The following is an 8,307-nucleotide window of genomic DNA, read 5'->3' as shown; positions in this document are numbered from 1 at the left end:
ATTTATAAAGTTCGAACATTACAAACCATTTAACTTCAGTGGATTCACATCGGAGGTTAGTACTTTTACGAAAACATTACCCAACTTCATCAGTAGAAAAGATTGGCGTGTGAACAGTGAAGATTACAGAGCTAGCTAGATCCGTATTAAGTGAATTGTACCTCATCATTAACTCGCTTATCATGAACCCTTGATAAGATATTAAGGAAGTTCCAGACCAGAAGGAAGACTTTATATTCTTTGTAAGTTTGTGAAACGTGTGTATATAAATCATTGTTTGTAATAACTATTTGTAACAACTGTTATTGTAAATTGTATTGTTGTTTGTATATCAAAATATATTTGTATTAAAAAAGAAAGCCGTGTTTATCAATCTTGTCAAATATCATAAATTGGATACATATACGTAATAAGGTGCACTATAAGACTGATAACTAAATCCCACCATTCCTTCAGACAAAGTTAGCAGTGAATGCTATTGACTAGCTGACTTCCCTCTATTCTATCAGTTCAAAATTAGGGGCGGATATGCGCAAATAACCCTTGATAACCTTGTATTCGTGGCTGAAGTTTTAAAACTGATCTCTTAATATTGGGCGCCGCCCAGTCGCACAGCGGTATGTCTGCGGACTTACAACGCTAGAATCCGGGTTTCGATGCCCGTGGTGGGCAGAATACAGATAGCCCATTGTGTAGCTTGGTGCTTAACTTCAAAAAACAAACTTAATATTGGGCCATTTTGATATTTTTATACACTTATAAAAAAAAAGGGTAAACTTTATTTACGCTCAAAGGTAGGTCCAATCCAGGCATCAAATCAAGATATTTTTATTGAAATCAGTTCTTTGTTATTTACTTTTGTATAATCCTTCCGAGGGCTAAGCCTTAAATAGCCTATTGTGTAGCTTTGTGTTCAACAACAAACAAACTTTTGTACAAATCATGGGGTTATATTATTTTAGAATTATATATATGAGTTTCGTTTCTAATTTGTTATGCGAGTATTTCCACAGGGGGGGATGTGATAACTTTTTTAAACCAATTTTTCTATACTGGCGGTGTAAGTTCATAGTTTTGATTAAAGTAAAATATTGCGAGTCATAAACTGGTATTGACATCATACGTCAACTTTAATTAAATGTCTTATTTATAGGTAATGCTCATTAGGCGATCAAATCGAGCCAGTGATCCCATATTCAGCAGTATTTACATCCTATTACAACACAATTCGTCGTAAATGGCCAATTAGTGAAATACTTTTTCACTTTCTTGGAGGACAAATGACAATTCTCTGTAAAGTGATAAAATGATTAACTTGGATCAATTTTAAATAATCATTTTTTTTTATTCTTTAGCACTTATTCCCACTTAGCACATTTAATGAATAAATAAACATATTAGAAAAATAAATTACATAAAAGTATTAAGTGGGTCGTGCATGTTTATCCCGAAAATTTATGACTAGACAATGAAACAATGAACAGCAAAATACCAGGAAGGAACTGTGAACAAGTATAGGATAGATAATGTACATTCTTGGTATTCAGGTTCACTGTTTTCCTGCAGAGAGACATTAAGATATACAGTATTCAAGAAATGCTTCACAAAAGGACAGTTCTCAGTGACTCAGCAGTAAATCTGAAAGTTTATAATGCTACAAACCGGGTTTCTATACCAGTGGTGGGTACAGCACAGATAGAACGTTGTATAGCTTTTTGCTGAACAACCAACAACCAAAAAAAAAAAGGATAAAATTAACACGGATAACAAATAGATAAAAAATAAAAGTGAACAAATATGAATAGAATCTTTGTTTACAATATAAATCTCTTAATTTGACTGGCCGGCTTCCAAGTTCGTTTCATGACTTCTTTTGATTACTGTAAGCATGTTTTCATCAGACAATGACTGGAATCAAAATAAGGATTATACTACACTATTAAGTCAGAGCCGAACTTTCTAGTGTGATATCTCACAATTCTATATTACCTACTATGATGCCTCACCTCACCTCATCTTAACTTATATCCATCTCCTTACTGCCCTCAATCTGGCCCGACATGGCCAGGTGGTTAGGGCGCTCGATTCGCACTCCGTGGGTCGAGAGATCGAATCCCCGTAACACCAAACATGCTCGCCCTTTCAGCCGCGGGGGCGTTATAATGTGACGGTCAATCCCACTATTCGTTGGTAAAAAAGTAACCCAAGAGTTGGCGGTGGGTGGTGATGACTAGCTGCCTTCCCTCTAGTCTTACACTGCTAAATTAGGGACGGCTAGCGCAGATAGCCCTCGTGTAGCTTTGCGCGAAATCCAAAACAAGCAAACAAGCCCTCAATCTATTTCAAATAAGTATAAAAGCCTTTACGACCCCCCTTCCCACCCCAAGTTGTTCAGCAGTAGGTATGAAGGCTTTTAACGCTAAAAATCAGGTTTCGAGACCAGTGATGGAAACAGCACAGATAACCCATTGCGTAGCTTTGTGCTTAACAAAAAAAGGTTTCAACAAAATTAACAAATATTTTCTACTGGCTGGAGTATCCGTCTGCTGGACGGGTGAAATAAATACTCGTTTGTAACCAAGGATAAGAAATTGTGCTTTTATTTTTTCTTAACATAATAAACATTAAAAATGCAGTAAAAATACATAAAGGTACTAATACTGAAAAGAAAGACATATTGTTTTCAAGAATTATATCAATATGAAATTAGATGGGGGTCAAACCACTTTTATGACCTTCTTCATGTCATTATGTACCACTATGTCATGTTGTGCTGATTTGGTAGTTTTCGGAAATTAGATGGGGGTCCAACCACCTTTATGACCTTCCTCATGTCATTATGTACCACTATGTCGCCCCCCAGTGACACAGCGGTATGCCTGCGGACTTACAACGCTAGAAACCGGGTTTCGATACCCGTGGTGGGCAGAGCACAGATAGCCCTTGTGTAGCTTTGTGCATAATTAAAAATAAACAAACAAACAAACCACTATGTCATGTTGTGCTGATTTGGTAGTTTTCGGAAATTAGATGGAGGTCCAACCCCAATCCCTTCATAACCTACCTCAGTCATCCTGTATCACTGTGTCAAGTTTGGCGCTGATTGATCAAGAAATGTGGATATGAAAAGACAGATATAAGACCGTGGACACACACACTTTACTTAATATAGTTGATAACTCAAAAACCAAACAAATGGTGTCAACTAAATTCACTGAGGTGACATAGTTTCAAACGGAGTATCCGCTTTTTTTCTAAGTATTATTAATAACTAGTAGTAATGCAAAAGAATCATAATTCTAGTGTAAACGTTGTTATCATTACCCCTGAAAGTTAGTTTTATTATAGAAAGTTGGTGTACCTTTAAAACGCTTAAGTACAGGGTGAAACAGGAATTACCAGCCAATAATAGATAAACAATAAATATTACCTCACTGTATTTAGAACTTGGTTATAAATAAAACCTTCTTTATGTCTATTGAAAGACTTCATTGAAAAAAACAAGCAAACAAGTGAAGAAAAACGTTCCAAAAAAGGAAATAAAAGTAGGGATGGCTAATATCAATCCTTCAAAAACAATGCAAACAAGTGAAGAAAAACGTTCCAAAAAAGGAAATAAAAGTAGGGATGGCTAATATCAATCCTTCAAAAACAATGCAAACAAGTGAAGAAAAACGTTCCAAAAAAGGAAATAAAAGTAGGGATGGCTAATATCAATCCTTCAAAAACAATGCAAACGAGATAGTAGGGATGGTATTTGCATCATCCCTACATAATAGCAAAGACAAAAATTAACATATAACAGTATTTATAACTATTCAATCACATCTGAGTTTAATTTATCCATTTTTCTTTGTTAACATTCTACTACACTGTGTGCCTGTGCTATTATGTAGGGAGGATGCAAATACCATCCCTACATTTACTTCATTTTTATTAAAGTTTTTTCTTTACTTTACATGCATATATATATATATATATATATACCACATTATTGAATAGGAGCTGGTCATATAAGTCGAGGACAACGAGTAATTTTACTTTAGGACGGTACTCTCTAACTTTAAGCACACATTAACTACTACACTGTAAATTACGTTTTGCATGTGTTACCGCTTTCTTGGTTGAAACTGATCAACATATGAAAACTACTAATCGTTTGGATGATATTGTCAGTGTTATTATATACATGCAATTCCAGAATCAGATAAACAGTATTAAGTTATTTGTCAACCTCTGTAGTCAATACATTATGTCAGTTACTCATATTGTTTATCAGAAACTTAGAGAAGCCTTCTGGTTCTTTCTTCTACTTTTTATACGACCAAATTATTGACAGAATATATTTTTTTTAAATTTATGCCGAAGCTTAAGTTAATATGTGAAAATTGTACGCTATATTTAAAATTTATATGACGTATTTCATAATATTTTGATGGGATTATATCTTAAGTATAAGCAATACAATTTTTAAAAAGTGTACCTTAGTTTATTAAACGTCAAAACGAATAAACATTGGTTCTACATATCTCGGTTTAATAAAGTTACCTTAAGGATTTTGAAAATATTTTTTTTTTACATAAAAAGTTGCATTTACATTTGTAATTGCCAACTTACGTATATTGTTTAAACTAAAACAAATTTGGAATATAGACTTGAGGGATATCAGTCAGCTGTGAATAAACATGATGTTATGGAACGTGTTAATTTAACTGAACACACAATTCAGGTAAGAGTTTTGAATTTTTTTTATAACAAATATGAATTTGTTTACATTAATAGTCTCGAATCATGTTACATCTATACAAATAATAATATAATGAACAGAGATTTGGATCCAAGTGCATTCTTGCTTAACTGTATGACATAATTTGTTCGAGTTGATTTCTTTTATCTATAGTGATTGTAATATTATGTATTTTAACCCTTGATGATGGCTTACACTTTAGTAAGCTGAAACATGTAGTTAGTTTTAATCCATTTTGACTGATAGTAAAGTTATGGGTAACTTTTATTCATATCCAATAACTTGGCACGTTTGTTTGTTTTTGAATTTCGCGCAAAGCTACACGACTGGGCTACCTGCGCTAGCCATCCCTAATTTAGCAGTGTAAGACTAGATGGAAGGAAGCTAGTCATCACCACCTACCGCCAACTTTTGGGCTACTCTTTTACCAACGAATAGTGGGATTGATCCTCACTTATAACGCCCCCATGGCTGAAAGGGCGAGCATGTTTGGTGTGACGAGAATTCGAACCCGCGACCCTCGGAGCGCCCTAATCACTTGGCCATGCCGGGCCAACTTGGCACGTACAGTTAATAAAATTTTAGGAGATTATTTTTTTTCTGTGTGAAAATAAGATGGTTCAGAAAGTACTGAATTAATATGAATGCGTCAATTCTAAACTAAAAAGTAAGTTGATATATAGGTTAAAAGGGATTTTTTAAAAAGAAAAGGAATACGTGAACCGCTCAGTAACAGATTTAATATTTGTTATGAAAATCACGTTTGACTGGCTATTGTGCTTACTGGTTTCCAAAGCGCCGGTGTTCAGGGTTCAAAACCATTCCAACACTAGGTTTTCACCATAAGTGGCAATTGGATGAAAAGGTAGGGTGGTCTCAGCTGAATGTGGAGAGAGAAGATAAAAAAGATAAGTCTATCCCTTTTCACACGTGGACGGGCAAACTAGTTGGACTTGAAACAAGTGACAACTCTTGGAAAAAAGGTACCTAAATGAGCTGTTAAAATATAGTGTTCCCTTTATTCATTTATTAGTTTTATGTGAAACTCTATAATAAGGCATGATGTTGAAAATAGGGTTTATTTTCAGTGGTGGGCCCACACATTTAAAATATTAAGTCGGTCCAACACTTAAAGCTCTCTTCAAGTTGGTGCCTATGCTGATCACGTGTGTTCTTCACAGATTCACTGATTTACTTTTGAGTACTCGGGTAAGAGCGACAGAATAACTGGAGGTTCCTTAGACAATGTTTTTCGGAGCAGAATTTGAATTCTTTTAACCTCGACTAAGATGGAATCAAAGAAGGAGATTGGATACAAGTTGAAGCTCAGGAAAACAATTTTTATTTAAAATACTTCACAACACAGTAAAGACTTTGAAAGGGCAAGTATATTGTGCCACATTTACTGGAAAGTATTATATCTTAAAGCAACTCAAAGCTTTTATAATTTAAGAAATTTTTCACTTATTCATCTTAAAGTGAGAATACATGGCATTATTTAAGAAAACAATAATGCTAGTTCTTTCAAGGTGAAGGTGCCACCCACGTGATTAAAGACCAGCTCTTACTATCAAACAACGGATGTTGTATCTAAGGGGCATCACCAGACTTACCAATAGAAAAGATTACTGTTGTTATCTATAGAGGCCTTGCACCGACGTTAAAATGTCACGTGGTCTATAGTTTACTCCACAATATTGGATGCCAAGTACTAAAGTCTTCTTTGATGAAAAATGACAAATTTCCCTTCGAACATTTTTTACCCAGCTGGTCACAGAACTAAAAATAACCTAATCTTTTATTGATATGGATTACTGTAGATTGCTGGAAGGGAATATTTGATGTCAAACATGGCGTCGATGAACAAAATAAAATGTTTTATGACGTCAGTTTATGTGTAAGATCTATATATCGTATTCTGTGCTACAGTAATATTTTCTACTAGAGAGATTATACATGCTCTTATTAACAGACCCAACTCCGTAAGTAACTATGGCGAGAAGAACTCAGTGCTTCTGTTGACCGATTTTTCCATGTCAAGCACGCAAAACCAATATGTCGAGAAATTTGGAAAAATTGCATATTTACTAGAAAACATATGGTAAGCTTATATACCAGAAACGTAAAACTGGTGAATGGTGCATATTTACTAGAAAACATATGGTAAGCTTATATACCAGAAACGTAAAACTGGTGATTTGTAAAATTGTGTGTATGTGCTCTTTTAAGTGCATTTAAATATGTTTGAAGAAAAAACATTTAATATTTTCAATATTTCATCTTTTTTTGGTTTCACCCTTACAGCTCATTGTGGAAAATCAAAAACAAGTCCAAATCTGACAGTTTGCATAAGTGTAAATGGAAGTTATAAGGTTATATCAAGATAAAAACTAATGTGTTTGCTTTTCCATCTTGACTGTTCAATTTATTTGAGATTTGAAATAATAACAAAAAAAACTGTTTTTAAAAAATTACATACATAAAATCACAAAACAGCCAGAAACTTTAATGTTACACATCAGAAACATTTAGTTTCTGATATTTCAGTATATTATTGCGATCAAAGTGTTTACAGATACTAACAAAGTGCATGTAGTATATTATTGTTAACTGTGAAACTGCCTATTAGAGAAACACAAGTAAAAATATATAGGTGACTATACAATTTTATTATTGCTATTTTTTTGGCATTTTTATTTTATATATAAATTCACTGCCTGAAATATACTATTCTAAACTGCTGAACACGGTGAAATTTAACAAGTGCTGACTACAAGTGAAATTTAATTGCCAATTGAGTAAAAGCTCAACAAATGTATATATATGTATATTATATTCCTTGCTTACCATAGTTTTATTGGGGTAATTTATTTTGAAGATTTTATAACCTGTCGACTTGTGAAAATATTTGTTTTTGTACTTTAACACCGATTGTAATTTTAGATCGTCATAAAATACATTACATTATATATATGTATTTTAGTATGAAAATCTGATCCGAACAAAGACAAAAGACAAAACATATAAAAATTAAAATAAATGTAGAAAAAAAAAGCAACTAAAGTCGTAAGTGGTGTATAACTGCATACTAACATTCAAATAGCGTTAAAGATAGTCCCTCTTTTCAATTATACACCAACGCGTCTAAGAACCTGCTGGGCAACAAAAGATGAACACATTTGAAATTATTAGAGGGCCTAATTCAGGTGCTTGTACTCATTATGTTCTAAACTTAATTACACATTCATTGTCTGCAGTCGCTTGTGGGAAAGTAGTTACTCAATTATATGAATCAAAGAAAGGATAAACAATTCAACCACAAGTGAGCCTAAACAGCTAAAAAAATCTAAAATTAAAGAAAAGTACCAAAGAAAATAGATTAAACATCACTATAAATTTAAGAAAGACATTTGCAAGTATGGGCAGACTGAAGTTTCCTTCAGCCATCTCAAAGTTGATCTTCCCTGTCCGATTTTTCTTACAAAATATAGTAAAATAAATAAATCAACTTAAAACAAAGATAATAATAATAATATGTTGCCTGTTCTCGGCGCTATTGA

The sequence above is a fragment of the Limulus polyphemus genome, unplaced genomic scaffold (genome assembly GCF_000517525.1).
Source record: "Limulus polyphemus unplaced genomic scaffold, Limulus_polyphemus-2.1.2 Scaffold33, whole genome shotgun sequence".
In the NCBI taxonomy this organism is placed as follows: Eukaryota; Metazoa; Arthropoda; class Merostomata; order Xiphosura; family Limulidae; genus Limulus; species Limulus polyphemus.
This window is presented reverse-complemented; position numbering follows the sequence as displayed.